This window comes from Epinephelus lanceolatus, chromosome 24 (genome assembly GCF_041903045.1).
Source record: "Epinephelus lanceolatus isolate andai-2023 chromosome 24, ASM4190304v1, whole genome shotgun sequence".
Lineage (NCBI taxonomy): Eukaryota > Metazoa > Chordata > Actinopteri > Perciformes > Serranidae > Epinephelus > Epinephelus lanceolatus.
In genome coordinates this window covers 2,084,732-2,101,433 of record NC_135757.1, presented here as the reverse complement: position 1 = coordinate 2,101,433, position 16,702 = coordinate 2,084,732, and the positions used below count along the sequence as shown (strand labels likewise).

General features: G+C 43.3%; 1 long non-coding RNA gene across 1 annotated transcript in view; it reads left to right on the top strand.

Moving 5' to 3' along the window:
* LOC144461917 (uncharacterized) overlaps positions 1-16,702 on the top strand; it is a 146,602-nt gene that overhangs the window by 98,759 nt on the left and 31,141 nt on the right. Inside the window, exon 3 of the long non-coding RNA XR_013490499.1 lies at positions 9,794-9,893. This is a non-coding gene — a long non-coding RNA (uncharacterized LOC144461917). The remainder of the gene's footprint in view (positions 1-9,793; positions 9,894-16,702) is intronic.

Genomic DNA, 16,702 nt, shown 5'->3' with positions numbered 1-16,702 from the left:
CCGCCATGAGACGGCGTATCATCTCTAGTCAACAACTCTCTGTGCTTCTGATCCGTAACGTCGACAGGAAGTGACCATCATGACACGGCGTATCGTCTCTAGTCAACATCTCTCTGTGCTTCTGATCCGTAACGTCGACAGGAAGTGACCACCATGAGACGGCGTATCGTCACTAGTCAACATCTCTCTGTGCTTCTGATCCGTAACGTCGACAGGAAGTGACCACCATGAGACGGCGTATCGTCTCTAGTCAACGACTCTCTGTGCTTCTGATCCGTAACGTCGACAGGAAGTGACCACCATGAGACGGCGTATCATCTCTAGTCTCGGTTATCTATAGCAAACCCATTCAAACTTGTCAAACTCTTTCTCTTTGTCTCCAGCTTGCAGGATATTAGATGCTTTTATTTTGGTAATGTGCCTGTAAGAGCTCAGCAGTCTTCTGTCCTCTGCAGTGACCAGAGGTGCGCCACACATCTGTCCTTCAGATAACATCCTTGTATCTGTACACCAGACCTGCCGCACTCGTATGATTTCCCACGCCACAAAATGTTTTGACTCCCCCGAAGCTCAACAACAAGACAATTTCTCACAAGCCGCTGCTAATTTTCAAAAACAGATCCCAAAACAAAAGAAGAGGCGCTGACCGACTCTGAATAGCTCTGGTTAACCTTGGTGATGTTTGATGCAAGCGGTCGTAAAAACGTAATTTCCCGTGAGAAGAAAACTGAATCCAGAAAGTTCTTTTTTTTTTTATCACATCCTCTCCTCCTTTCTCATCTGCTTTTTCCTTTTCCAAAGTGATTGGACTGATTTCTGTCTTTTCTTTCACTTCCTTTTTCTTCTTTATTAATTCAACAGTGAGTTTTCAGTCTGTGTTTCCACATCTGACTCCGTCACATCTCTGTCTTTGTGTATCGAAGGTATACCGTGCACACCGGTGCTGCAGGAGGAGCACAAACACTGGAACATAAAGCCCTCCAAGCAACCAGAATGTCATGTTCATGTTTTCTAAATCTCCCCCATCTTGGGATAATTGCGGAGGGGAAACTGTGCACACTCAGCTCAACAGTTGTGGTTTGGCTCTGGTTTAATGTGGTGAATCTTTCATCGTGTTGTCTGTTGCAGAAACGTGGGTCAAGTTGTTTCCCCCGAGTTTCATGTTATCTGTGGCTTTATGTGCCTCCTCTGAACCCGCTCACCTCTCCGGCACGGTGAAGCGGTCAAGCATAAATGTCAAGGCTAATTCAAGGTCAAACAAACGTGACCTGATAATCATCTACCTCGAGCGGCGCGGCGTCCGGGCCCCGGCTGCGTTTAACGAGGAGCAGCTCAAAGCTCAAAGGCTTTTATTGTTCTCTGTGAACTCGGTGTGTGAAGTGTGGGCGAGAGCTTGAAGGGGTCTGCAGGAGAGGAGATAAACTGGGAGCTGGTGTGGTGGATTCAGTCAGAGATCCAGGATCCAGAGTGACCTGCAGAGACGCAGCAGCTGAATCAGATCAGACCACAAGCAACCAATTAGAGCAACTAAAGCAATACTGTGCAGAGGAAAGAAAAAGAGGCGGTGAAACTGAATCAAAATATGTTCTTAAAGGTTTCAGATGCTTTTACATCTTAATGCTCAAAGTAAGGAGCAGTTTTATTTAAAGGTCAAAGGTCACTGTGACTTAATCTGTCTCATTCTCATGAACACAATATCTCAAGAATGCCTGGAGGGTGTTTCCTTAAGTTTGGCACAAACATCCACTTGGACTAAAGGATGAACTGATTATAATTTGGTAGTTTGAGGTCAAAGGTCAATGTCACTGTGACCTCCTACATCACATTCTTACAAACATAAGGAACACTTCCATGAGGAAGTTTCTTCAAATAAGGCAAAAACGTTTACTTGGATCCAATAATAAGCTGATTAGATTTCAGGAGTTTAAGGTCAAAGGTCAAGATCACTGTGACCTCATACATCATATTTTTATTAACATGATAAGAAGGCCTGGAGGGAGTTTCCCCAGATTGGGCAAAAACATTCACTTGGACTCAACAATGAACTGACTAGATTTTGATGGTCAAAGGTCAAGGTCACTGTGACCTTGTCTGTCTCATTCTTGTCAACATAATATCTCAAGAACATCTTGAGGGAATTTCCTCAAGTTTGGCACAAACATTCACTGGGACTAAAGGATGAACTGACTAGAATTTGGTAGTTTAGGGTCAAAGGTCAAGGTCACTGTGACCTCGTACGTCATAATTTTATGAACATGATAAGAAGGCCTTGAGGGAATTTTCTTCAAATTTGGCACAAATGTTCATTTAGAGTCAGCAGTGAGCAGAGTAGATATTAGCGGTTGAAGGACAAGGTCACTGTGACCTCGTCTGTCTCATTCTTGTGAACATAATATCTCAAGAACATCTTGAGGGAAGTTTGGTACAAACATCCACTGGGACTAAAGGATGAACTGACTAGAATTTGGTAGTTTAAGGTCAAAGGTCAAGGTCACTGTGACCTTGCATGTCACATTTTTTATAAACATGAAATGAAGGCCATGAGGGAGTTTTCTTAAGTTGCACAAATTTCCACTTGGACTCAACGATGAATTGATTAGAATTTGGTGGTCTAAAGGTCAAGGTCACTGTGACCTCTTGTGAAAATAATAAGAGGGCCTTAAAAGAGATTCCTCAAATAGGGCACATATGTCCACTTGGACTAAGGGAAGAGTAAGATTTTCAGTGACCTAAAAGCAGTTCGTATGTAGACAAAAGGAAAAAACTGCTTCTTCAAAATTCCCCGTGTACGTCTGGGCTTTACATAAACCTTTTAATTTCTGTGTCTGTCTAATAAGAACGATACAGGACTCGCTGTCTGGCTTCCACTCAATTTAAAAGTGAAAGGCTCTATCCAGGTCAGTGTTTTGCTGACTTGGTATCAGTCCTATAAAGAGTACATGAAGGCGGCTCTGGGTCAGGTCAGGTAAGGGCACTTTGTCTCCATTCAGCCGGGCGATAAAGGCCACCGTGTAAAAGGAGAAAGGCTATCAGATAGTTGGGGCCAGCCACCGTGGCAGAAGTCAAGCGGTTCTGAAAGGCTCCGTCTCCGCGCTCTCCGCCTCAGCGTGAGAGAAACCCCCGCGTCCTGACGGGGAGAGATGGCTTTTAAAAAGACCCCAGATTACAGCGTCATATAGCCTATAGTCGCCCAGAGATACACCCTTCTTTTCTTCCCTGTTTGTCTCACTTTCAATCGCTTACAACCACTTTTCCGAGCCATGCTGGGCCCTTCCATGCACAAGCTTGTCAGCTCTTCAATAGCTTTTGTCTACGCGGGGACTCAAACAAGATAGGCCGCCTTTGACTCCTTCCCCCGTCTCTCCCTGGATAAATATTTCACCTGTCACAAAGCCGAGCACGCTGGGCTCGCCGCTGTAAGAGAAAAAAACTTTGGGGATTTTAAAAGCAGGAGGAAGATGGAGCAGAAAGAGGAGGGTTATTCAAGTTCAGAGAGTCCTGATGCTTCTCTTTCATCCCGAGATGTACATGCTGCAATTTGCATAGCCTTTCATTCACGTTCTGAGCCTGAAATCTCGCTGTGCTCACGGTAATCTATTGTAAAGCCATCTCCAACTTAAAACGACTCCGCGTACAAAAGCTGCCTTTTGAGCGCAAGTTCCCTAATGAGTGATGGCATAAAAGAACGGAGGCATCACTTTATTTTTGGATCAAACGCTTTGATATTTCAAAGCGTAGACATCAATAATCCCCTTCTCTCAACAACAACAGGAAAAAGAAAAACAGGGGGTAAAGTGCTCCACATTCTGACTCGGGATAATGCCGGAGTTTGATCTGCACAGACTCTCGCGACTCGTCCCTCTGTCTTTAAAGTTTTCCAAGGTGCCGTCGAGTTGAGCAAAGAAAAAGGCAATCTTTGCATCAAAGGGTGCTGAATGCAGATCTGGGAGCACATGAGGTTACAGCTGCCGCGCTATGCCAGAGACATTGAACACGTTACTGAGGATGAGATGCCCTCCACATCGCTGATGTTCCTCACATTAATGTTGTTTGGTTCTTCTCTCAAAAAACAGTACACTGCAGAAAAGGTGGTTTAATATATGAAGGTGAATGCAGAGGTTTTAACCAAGACACTTGACAATAACCCAATCCTCAGAATAAACATTGGCATTGTACGTTTCTGCAAACCAAGAATATGTTATATTTATACGTTATTGGGCAGCTGATGTATTTCAGCAGCACTGTGGTAAACATGTGGTGAGGTTTAGACACAAGACCCACCTGGTTATGATCAGGGAAGGATCATGATTTAGCTAAAAATACCAGGTTTCCATGGCACTATCCCGACAGTATGTGCAGTAACATTCAGGAAAAACAATCGCTTTTTGTGTCACTATCTTGGCAAGAAACGTAGAGATATCTCAGTTAAAACATACATTTTTCATGACAATATACCGACAAGAAATGCAGTGACATCTCGGTTAAAACAAGCGCTTTTTTGGGGGGCACTATACTGGCAGGAAACGCGCCAACGTCTGGGTAAAACACTTTTAGGGTCACTACACCGTCAGGAAACGCGCCAGCGTCTGGGTAAAAAAACAACCGCTTTTTGGGGCACTACACCGGCAGGAAACGCGCCAACGTTTGAGTAAAAAACAACGGCTTTTTGGGGCACTACACCGGCAGGAAACACGCCAATGTTTGGGTAAAAAAACAACCGCTTTTTGGGGCACTACACCAGCAGGAAACGTGCCTATGTTTCGGTAAAAAACAACCACTTTTTGGGTCACTACACCGGCAGGAAACGCCCCAATGTCTGGGTGAAAAAATAACCGTTTTTTGTGGCACTACACCGGCAGGAAACGTGCCAATGTCTGGGTAAAAGAACAACCACTTTTTGGGGCACTACACCGGCAGGAAACGCGCCGATGTCTGGGTAAGAAACAACCACTTTTTGGGGCAGTATCGCGGTAGTATCCTTCCACTGAATTAGACTTTTGTATTTACCCTCAGCTTGAAATATAAAATAGCCTTTTGTACCAGCAGGAACCTTTTTTGGTAACTTAAGAACTTTCCTTGTATTATCCAGTGTGTTTTATACATTCGGTGTAACAGCATTCTGCAGCAGCACAAAGACTTAAAAAGTACAAATAAATAGAGAAGTAAAAAGAATAAAGAGGTATAAATGACTGGGATGAGAGTAGAGGTGAAAACATAAACTCTACAAGAGGAAAGAAAGAGTTAAGGTGACTCAAGCAGAAAAAGCAGTCAACAACAAGCAGTCTAAAAACAGCGTCTTGAATCTGTCTTCGTCCCTGACCCCGGTATGATGTCCTGACGTTAGGTAGACTGAGAGCCGGTGGCCAATGACGGTGTTGGCAGCGCTCTCTGTCCCTTCCAGCCCAGAGGCGAGCTTCATTTCATTACCAGCTTGACTGAGTTACCTGTCGCTCCACCCGTCCGTCCCCCCCTCCTGTCGACTGACCTCTAAGGACACGTCTAAATTTGTTCTCCACTGCTGCCTGGCCTCCTTATGACCAAATGGCCCGACGTTGAAGAAGTCCGCTCTGAAATGCAGAGAACAGTCGTCACCTGTGGTACATTAACAACTACAGAGGATTCATCAACCAAACCACACTGAGTTAGTGTTTAGATTTTCATGCCTTTCTTTGGTTTTAGGCCTGTAATCAACTCCATATGGGCTTAAAATATAAACATATTTATATCATGTGGTTAAATTGTAATAACTTCCCGTAGTCTCTGCTGGTTGCCTGGCAACTGTACCCTGCCAGGCGAGTCTGACACCAAATGAAAACGGCAAATGATTGTTTTACTTTTTTTTTTTTGCTTTTGTTTGGATTTAGCAAACAAGACCGAACATATTAATCAGCAGAGCAGAGTTTGATTCCTGCTGTTTGCAGTTGTTATGCTAAGCTAAGCTAACCAGCTGCATCAGTCTCTTGTCAAGAAGGCCAATAAGTGTATTTCCCAAAATTCTAATTTATCTGTAGCTTTGTGTTTAAGCATGCTAACGTTTGCTAATCAGCAGTAAACTGTAGATAGTATTAAAAAAAATGGGTGCATTGCCACCGTGATGTCACCCATCCGTTTGTGGACTCTCATTTAAAGCTGTAAGTTCATCATTTTGGCAGTCGCCATGTCGGATTTTTGGAGCCAGAGTTGAACGTATTTGGGCAACATGGTGGAGGCAACAGCTTGGTTAGCACGGTGCATTCACAGCTACCAAGAGTACCGATGCGTATTTTTGCTATTAAAAGACACTTACCGGAAGAACTGAGCATCCGATTCCGAATTTTTTAGGCGACCAAAACGTTACAGTCAACTTTCATGAACTGAAAACATGCTCAAATAATGACAGCAACATCTGTGCCTTTGTGATTCTGGAGTTATGCCATGGTTACCTAACCAATATGTTGCTGTGATAGCAACTCATCAATGAACAGCACCCACCTGTCACTCAAAGCCGTCACACACTTAAATATTTTAAGCCTTAATATATTTTAAACAGGTGAGTTATATAAAAATGCATCCCTCATACAGTTGTCGTGACAGTGAATTTAGCGACAGAGACCAAAACATGTTTATTTCTGCTGTAAAAGATTTAACATGAAGGTCGATGGGGATTGACTTGCTTTCGGAGCCAGCCTCATCAGAGGAACTCCAGCATTTTGGCACTTCCGTGTTGGCTTCATTTTTCAGCCCCGGAGGTTGCTGCTTGGTTTCACTTGTTGGCGAAACTGCTACAGATATGCAACTACCACAAAGCTAATTTAGCTAAAATGTAATTTAAGCTTCATTTCTATTACGCTGGTTAATTTGTGTACAGGCAGGGTTTCCTGTTCTTCCCATTCTGCAAACATGGTACGAATGCGGTGTAACACCATAACTTGCAATGATATGTTTTCAACCTCTACTGTAGCTGGAAGTATAAAAACATGTAATTTTGCTAGTTTGACATGATTTAGTTTCATTTTTTACTAACAAAGTCATTTTAATCAGTGTTTCCTGCTGCTTATGAGACACAAAATGTGGGTGTTTGGGAGCAATTATCATTGTGTTTCCAGCAGCTTTTTAGGCATCAAATTTGGGTGTTTTATAGCAATTGTCACTGTGTTTCCAGCAGTTTCTTAGGCAGCACCGATGGGTGTTTTGACGCAATCTGTCACTGTTTCTTCAGCAGCCTTTGAGGCACAAAACATGGGTGTTTTGTAGTGATCCACTGCTGTAGTTGCAGAGGCTTTTTAGGCAGTAAATGTGGGTGTTTTGTCATGAATCATCACTGTTTTTCCAGTAAGATGAAAAGCAAGAGGATCAACAAAGTCACAAGGGTTCATCCTCTGGTGACCATGAATATATGTACCAAATTTCATGACCGTCCATTAAGCAGTTGTCAAGATTTCATAAGTACTAATGTATGTTGTATTTAACCAGCAGTCTTTAAAATGCAAAATAGATGCTGTTTTCCCGTTAAAAGTCTAACTTTGTAACATGACAAATAAATGAATGAAAGTGTTCTTTCACTCTGTACTTTTTTAACTTTCTCAGAGCTTGTGGCTCTGCGAGCACTGAACCTTTCCTGCCAGGATCCACAAACCAGCTGCAGCTATGACTCACTGTTTTATTGAACCTTTTGATTTACATTTTAGTCATTAAGCTGATGTTATTATTACAGCAGCAGAACCAACTTCACATTCCCAGATCAGAGCCTTTAAAGGCAGCAGTGTCGGGGTCGCGCTCTCAGCATCCTGACAATAGATCCAGACTATGATTGATGATTACTGTATGTGCAGCAGAGCCATTCCCAAGCTCGATGTGCTGGGATTCATTTAGCCCATTGTCTCGAGCCAGAGCAGAGGCCTGTGAGAATGGGGACCTGATTAATAATGTTTGTGAAGGACGCTCTAAAGAGGGGCTAGTCAGGTCCCTTTGCATGCTTAGAGGGACATTTAACAGCTTGAATTATACATAAATTATGTACACCCACTGCCCTGAGGTTTGGTACCCCTCGCAGTCTGTGCAGACACAGTCCTGTTTCTTTTTTTTCTCGCTGAGGCCACATCCTTTCACCAGACGTTTTGTAGGCAAATTCATAAAAAAGACTGCACTTATTCTCTTTGATTTCAGTAAGTGCCACTGATGGAAACATCATTCCAGCCACATTGATTTGATTTTAGGGATAAATCAGTGTCTTTAAAAAGACATGTCACATACTGCTCTGTCTTTTTAAAGAACCTTTTGTCCTGCAGTAAACAACATAGTTGTTCCCTTGTACAGTGAAGACAAAGATGTTCAGTCCAGGATCAGAAACTGTCATCGCTGAAAAACACAGCCCAGTCGAGAGAAGAAAATGTTGGCATTGTATGTTGCTGCAAACCACCATTAAATTACATTTGCACATTTCATATAAATCATATCAGGGTTTCTAAAGTGACGTAGTGTATTAGCTGACTTTGACATCAGGAGGTGGAGGGGCTGGTGTGATACCTTGGTGTGATGCATGGGTTGTGATTTAGCGAGTCACCCCTGTGTTTTCAGCAGCTTTTAAGGTACTAAATGTGGGTGTTTTGTAGTGACCTGTCACTCTTTTCCAGCTGGATTTTTCTGCACCAAACGTCTGTGTTTTGTAGCAATCACCCCTGTGTTTCTAGCTGCTTTTTAGGCACTAAACATGGGTATTTTGTAACAGTAATTGCTGTCTTTCCAGCAACTTTTAAGGGCACCTAACGTGGGTGATTTGTAGTGACCCATCGCTTCTTTTCCAGCTGCTTTTTAGGGACCAAACTGCTGTTTATATTGACCCGTCACTGTTTTTATAGAGGCTTTTTAGGCACTAAATGTTGCTGTTTTGTAGTGATCTGTCACTGTTTTTCCAGCACACTTTAAGGCACCAAATGTGGGTGTTTTGTAGTGACCTGTCAGTGTGTTTCCAGCTGCTTTTAAGGCATCATACAAGGTTTTTTTTGTCGGGACCCTCGTTATTTTTCCAGCTGCTTCATGGGCATGAAATGTGGGTGTTTTGTGGCGATCTGTCACTGTTTCTCCAGCAGATTTTCAGGTACCAAACATAGGTGTTTTGCAGTGACCCATCGCTGTTTTTACAGTGGATTATTAGGCCCAACTGATGTGTTTTCTTTTTAGCACACCATCGCTCCTTTACCAGCTGCCTGTAAGGCACCACTGATGGTTGTTTTCTTGTGACTCATCACTGTTTTTCCAGCAGCCTTTGAGGCACCACATGTGGATGTTTCTCTAGTCATCTGTCACTGTTTTTCCAGCGGATTTTTAGTCATCAAACATGGGTGTTTGGTAGTGACCTACTGCTGTTTTTCAAGAGGCTTTTTAGGCACCAAACCTAGGTGTTTGTAGCAATCCTAGCTGTGTTTACAGCAAGCCTTTTTTTGACACCTTACATGGGTGTTTTGTAGCAATCTTAGCTGTGTTTCCAGCTGCTTTTTCGGCACTAAATGTGGGTATTTTGTAGTGACCTGTCAATATGTTTCGAGAGACTTTTTAGGCATCACTGATGGGTGTTTTGTTGTGACGTTTTTTACAGTGACCTTTCACTGTAAATCTGGGTTATTTGTAGCAATTATTCCTGTGTTTCCAGCTGCTTTTAAGGCACCAAACACAGGTGTTTTGCAGCGACAGAGGAAAGCCAAAACATGATCTTTTCCAAACCGTAACCACAATTGTAGTTGCACTGAACAACAGCCAGAGAATGAAACAATATTTCAGGAATTTTCAACTGAAACCTTCTGTATTTGTCCTTCAGGTCAGCAGCGGTGTACGTCGACTTTACGGCCTCCACGCTGACAAACAACAGCACAACAAGTGGCTGACCACAGTTCATCAACAGAGCAGGTCTTGAATCAGTAAGTGCCAAACAACACACAGACGAGTGGGTGTTTTCATGTGAAAGAGTTGAGCAGCGGAGGGCTGACCTCTGGTTTCTCCTCTCACAGTCACACAACAAAACAAACGCCCACCTTTACAAGACGTTAGATGACTTCTAACCTGTTACGTCGTAGTGGCTTCACAGATCAAATTCATTGTGTTTGAAAGACATTTTTCAAAATGCAGTGCAAACAAGACGTCACAGTTTGGTGTGAGAGTGGCTCAGTGGGTCCAACACAAGAAACTGAATCTGTGACAGCTAAAGGGGGGGGGGAGCAGCCTCTGACCTCTGACCTCCCTCCAAATAAAGACAAGCCGAGAGAGAATGACCCTACAGGGATCAATACACTGTCACAATGTTATCAGGATTATTTCCCTGAAGTGAGACAGTGATGAACAGAGAGCTACACAAGCTGTGGGCCATGTAGCCAACATTTCCACAAAGTTCCTGCTCATATGTAAATATTATACGCGACAGATTTTGGTCCAGTGGTTATTTGACTTCCTGTTGCCTTCCTATCATTTTGAACCAGTCTGGCCATTCTCCTCTGACCTCTGGCATCAACAAGGCATTTTGGCTCACTGGATATTTTCTCGAGATGGTTGTGCGTTAACATCTTCACCATGTCTACGTGACTAAATGCATTGAGTTGCTGGAACAGGAATAGGTCGGTTGTGAACTCCATCACAAACCTGTTTGAAGAGGCCGTCTTTCTACAATTGATGAGCCATCAGACAGATGGAAAGATGAAATGCTGTGGTAGAAAAGGTGAAAAATACCTCAAACTTATCCTCAAGTATGTACCTGATTGACATGTACTTTTAGGACAAACTACAACATAATTAACACGGCAGCTCTGTCTCCAAAAGGGATCACGTACACAAATAACATTTTTCCTGCTAATATTCACATTTCTATGATTCAATAGTAAAAGCAGCTGTCGGGATCTATTGTCACTGCTGCAGGTGGGTGAAACAAAAGCTCTCCGTCTCTGGTTTGAACCTGAAATCTTCATCTGTGGAAAGTGTCAACAGCGTCCAAACTCTGAGACGTTAATCCAAGGATTATCTATCCGACTTCATCGCCGCCCAGGTTTCGTTTAGAGAAAGGCTTTCGTTTCAAACTCTTGTTTTCTCTGCGGCGTCTGTTATAGCTGGAAGCCTCGTTTACGCCGAGACCACCGCAACTAACCTCAACAGTGCATTGGTCATGCCGAATCGCATTTCATTCCAGCATTCAGACCGGTATAATGATATCTGAGGGAAAACAAGTTCTGCCGTCAGGACAGTTAAACTAACCAAGCATGTTGGAGTTTTCCTGAAGTCAGCCGAAAACCTCAAAAACAAGCAACCTCTTTAAAAGGCTGGACACGATGAAGCGTGTCCAGGCTGGACCTGAATCTGGGAGGCAGCCAAACACAATCCTCCATGATCTTATCTTTGAATTCTTTACTCCAGCAGCAGATGCTCCTGAGCCGGGCTGTTCTTTACACCTGGAGCACAGTTTGTCATTAATACACACCTGTAGCCAGTTGCAACAGGTCTGCGTTTGGACATTTGGAGAATTTTGTATTGATAATTCAGTTTTAAATGAGATTTGGAAAGGGACGACATTCTGGTTTTGAGTCCCATAAAATCCAGTTGTCTCCCCTTTGTCTCACCTTAGTAGCTTTAAGGCTACAAAATACTTTTTTCTGCAAAACATGGATGGGTTTGTACAATAATGTAGTGGATATGTTGAGAACTGTTTCAAATAATGTTGTGGTAAACGTGTGGTTAGGTTCAGGCATATAAACACTTGATTATGAGCAAGAAAAGATCATGTTTTGGGTTAAAATATCTTGACTTGGTGGCTAAAAAGCTGCTGGAAATGCAGAGACGTCCCGGTAAAATACAGTTGGTTTTTGTGGCACTATCCCGATGGAAATGCAGTGATGTTTTAAAACAACTGCTATATTCATGTCACTTTCCCAGCAGTAAACACAGCGTCACTGTAAGATACAACCGGTGTTTCGTGCCACTATCCTACAGGAAACACAATTATGTCCCTATAAGATATAGCTGCTTTTTGTGGCACCCTCCCCCTGGAAACACAACAATTTCTTGGTAAAAACAACTGTTTTTCATGGCACTATCTTTCTTGTAATGCAGCGATGTCTCACTGAAAACAAACAATTTTCAAGGCACTATCCCAACAGGCAACACAGCAATGTCCCAATAAAATACAGCTGCTTTTTGTGGCATTATTCCGCTAGAAATGCAGTGATGTCTCAGTAAAAACAAAACATTTAAATGCCACTAGCCCGCAGGAAACACAACAATGTTCTGTAAAATACAGCCACTTTTTGAGCCACTATCCTGCAGGAAGTGTCTTAGCAAAAACAAACATTTTTCATACTACTATCCTAAAGGAAACATAGCATCAAGGTAAAATACAACTGCTTTTTGTGCCACTATCCCGCAAGAAATGCAGCGATGTACCAGTGTTAACAACTGTTTTGTCATAAAACTTTCCCAGGAGGGAAGACAGCCATGCCTCAGTAAAAACAAATATATTTCATGCCACAATCCGGCAGGTAAAACAACAGTGTTCTGTAAAATACAGCTGCTTTTATTCCGCTAGAAATGCAGTGATGTTTTGTTAAAACACACTGGCTTTTTTGATGTGGCTAAAAAGCAGCAGGGAACGCAGCAATGTCCCAGTCAAAAACAACCATTTTTCATGCCACTATCCCGCTGGAAACACAGCAATGTTTTGGTAAAATACAACTGCTTCTTTCATGCCACTTTCCCAGCAGGAAACACTATGATATCTCAGTAAAAACAAATATTTTTCATGTCACTATCCTGCTGGAAACACAACAGTGTCCCGGTATTATACAGCTGCTTTTTGTGGCACTATCCCGCTGGAAACACAGCAGTATCTTGGGAAAAAATAGCCACTTTTCATGCAACTATCCCTGCTGGAAATACAGCAATGTTTTGGTAAAAAATAACCACCAATCCCTCCATCCTGAGAAGACAAAGTCAGCTCATATAGTGCGTCAGGCTAGAAATGTTGATAAAACATGAAAATATAAAGTAATAAAATGTACAACGCCAAGATTTTTCCTCTGCTGGCGGAGGAAGAAACAACTTATATGGTTGTTTAGTTTGGAGGATGTGTTGGTTTTTCAGTCATATTTTGATAGTGACAATCCTCGTTAGCACGTCAGTGAAAACAAAAAAACAAAATCACCTTTTATGCTACAGAGAATTAGGATAAATAAGGATTAAAAACACGATTTATTAAATGATTGACAAGATTCTGGCCAGAGTGAAGCAGAATGATGGAAGAAGAAGAAGAAGAAGAAGAAGAAGGAGGGTCGTGGGGATTGTAAAGTCTGGATTTATTTTATTTCTGAACGAACTCCTCTGCTGCTGCATGAAGTCTGAATATGACAGCCTATATTGTATCAGCGGTGAAACAGATCCTTTCCTCGCCGAGCTCACCCACTTAGAGAGAGATTAACCCCGTCAGCCCTGATGCTCAGGATGAAAGGAGCTCTATTCAAACCCTTGTTTGTGCTCTGCCGTGGACCAAATCAATGGCAGATCAAAAGCTGCGTGTCCTGCGGTGAACGCTCCTTTAACGGACGCTCACCTGTACGTCAGACAACAGCTCTGTCTCTCTGTCTCAACACTGAGGCTCTCCAAAGAGACAGAAACAGGAGCCTGGACACGCATGTGAACCCCGATGATCACGTATGCTGCTGTCAACACCCCAGGGCTTAGAAATGGGAACTGGACCAGAAAGGCAAAAACACAGGGAGGGGAGGATGGAGGATGGAGGGAGGAGGGAGGAGGGAGGAGGGAGAGCCACCCAGGATTGTTCCAAATACATCACGGTGGGGAGCACTCATGTTTGACAGTTGGATGATACCGAGGGGAGACCTTCCTCTACCTCCAACAGGGACGGTTTCAGACCAGAGTGACTGGATGGAGTTATAAGTCCTGGCACAACATGCTGCACTCGTCAAGACCGACACCTTCTGAGGAAGAGGATGTTTTGAAGTCTACTGATGAAGCCTTTATGGTGACATATTGGGCAACTGATCTGTCGTATCTGCTTTCAACTTGTCAAGAGAAATGATTTTTCTTGAAAGTAATAATAGACAATAAAAATATGGCATGAAAAATGTGGGCTTTTTCCTGCATTTGCAGCGGGAATTTAGCTACTAAAAGTGGGCATTTTCTCACAAGCCATTGCACAGTTCTAGCAGGATTGTGCAACCAAATGCAGGTGTTTTAAATTAACTTTTTCTAGGGAGCCATCACTGCATTTGCAGTGGGGGATTTTAGCTTCCATAAGTTGGTGTTCTCTCACAAGCAATTGTGCTTTTCTAACAAAGATTGTTCCGCCAAAAGTGGGCATTTTATAGCAAGTCATTGTTGCATTTCCAGCAAGAATTGCACCACCAGAAGTTGGCATGTTCCAGCTAGCCATCACTGCGTTTCTAGTGAGACTGTGACATCAATGGCTGGCTTTTTCTGGCGAGCCACTGTTTTTTAGTGAACCTCCAGTGCCATCGTGCTGTTCTACCGGAGACTGTTCCACCAAATGTGTGCATTTTCCAGCCATCACTGCATTTCCAGCAAAATTCTATAATCAAATGTGGGCTTTTTCCAGTGAGCCATTTTAAGTTTTTAGAGACCATTTTGCCACCAAAAATTGTTTTGTTTTTTTTTTAGCGACCCTTCACTGTATTTGCAGCAGGGCTTTAGCTACCAAGAGCAGGTGTTTTTTCAAAAGCCACTGTGCTTTTCATGCAGAGATTGTTTCAATAAATGTTGCTGTTTTCTCGCAAGCCATCATGCATTTCTAGCAAGGATTGTTCCACAAAAAAAGGCATGTTCCAGCTAGCCATCACTGCATCCATCACTGCATTTCCTGTGAGATTCTGCCATCAAAAGTGGGATTTTTCTAGTGAGCCATCTTATGTTTTTAGAGGGCATTCTCACAACAACAGTGAGAGTTTTTTTGCGAGCCTTACCTGCATTTGCAGCGGCGTTTTAGCTCCCAAAAGCAAGTGTTTCTAGCAGAGATTGTTCAACTAAATGTTGCAAATTGCTTGCAAGCCATTGTGCATTTCAAACGAAGATTGTTCCACCAAAAGTAGGCGTCTTTTAGCAAGCTATTGCAGCATTTCCAGCAAGGATTGTGCCATCAAACATGGGCATTTTCCAGCGAGCCATCACTGCATTTCTAGTGAGATTGTGACATCAAAAGTGGGCTTTATTTTAGCAAGCAATCGTGCATTTTTAGAGGGCATTTAGCCATCAAAGATGGGCGTTTGGCAAGCCTTCACTGCATTTGCAGCGGGGATTAAGCTACCAAAAGCAGTTTTCTCATGAGCCATCGTGTGTTTCTAGCAAAGATTGCTCCACCAAAATTGAGTGTTTTCTAGCAAGCCATTGCTGCATTTCCAGCAGAGATCGTTCCACTAAATCTTGCTGTTTTCTTGCAAGCCATTGTGCGTTTCAAGTGAAAATTGTTCCACGACCAGTGGGCGTATTTTAAATGGAGGAATAGGTTGTATCCATGTCACACTGCACCTGATGGCCTCTGTCCAGCCTCCGTCCAGCTTCCTTCCTGCTCCTCGGAGGCTGAGTCTGATGCAGATTGACTTGATGTGGCTGGAGCCTGTGGCGAGCTCCGCCGGCCTGCCAGCCCCCGGGTCGCTCCCTCAATCAGCGGACAGAGCGGGGGACAAGCCCCATGCTGCGCTGAGGAGAAAGATCCCCGAGGGCGCTGTCACCCTGCACAACTCCCCCCCCCAAGTAATCCTTCTCCCCCCCGCCTCCCTCCCTCCACCAACAACAACACCCCCCTCCCAACCTCCAAACCCTGCATTCACAGGAGGCTCCTCCGCTGAGAGATAATTCAGCATCTTTAACATAATGTATGAAAATCTCTTTTATTGGACACGTCGTTTCACAAGAGAGACGTTCAGCCTGCTGTGTGGTTCACTGAGGTCACATTAACATGGAACATGGTGCAAAGTAAATTATGGTCTGTTAGTTATTAGAAAGAGTGTGAACTGTTGTTCAAAATCTCAACAAGTTCAGCCAGAATGAGTATTTCTTCTTCTTGCACTGCGCATGTTTCATGTGTGTGTTTCAGAGGCCTGAGGGAGAGAACAAGTTCAAAAAGCAAAGTTCATCTTCTAAATAACGAACACGTTTTCCTGTTTCCAGTTGCCACCCCTTTGATTTGATCTCAAGACGCTGAGCGCCACCGTTTTAGCGACCCAGCTGCCAGAAAAGATGTTGGCAGTGTGAGTTTGTGCGAACCACAGATACGTTACATTTGCACATTAGTATAAATCGGATACGTTGAAACTTCCCGTTGACGCCTGGCACGAAATGCAGCTGTGTCTCGGTAAAAACCACTCGCTTTTTGTGGCACTATCTCAGCAGGAAACGCAGTAAGAAACAACCGCTTTTTGGCACTATTGTGGCAGGGATTGTGCAAAATAAACAACAAAAGAAAAACAGTGACTGGTAGCTACAAAACACCTACATTTGGTGCCTGAAAAGCTGCTGGAAAAAACTCATCAATGACTCATTAGCAGCAGCTTGGCAGGCGTCACCATCCACCTCAGATGACAAAATCAGTGTTTTCCTTGGGCAGTATCACGGCAAAAAACACTGTGATATCTTGTAAAATAACACCTGCTTTTTGTGGTACTATCAAGGAAAAGCAGTGATGTCTCAATAAGAAACAACACTATTGTGGCAAAAATGC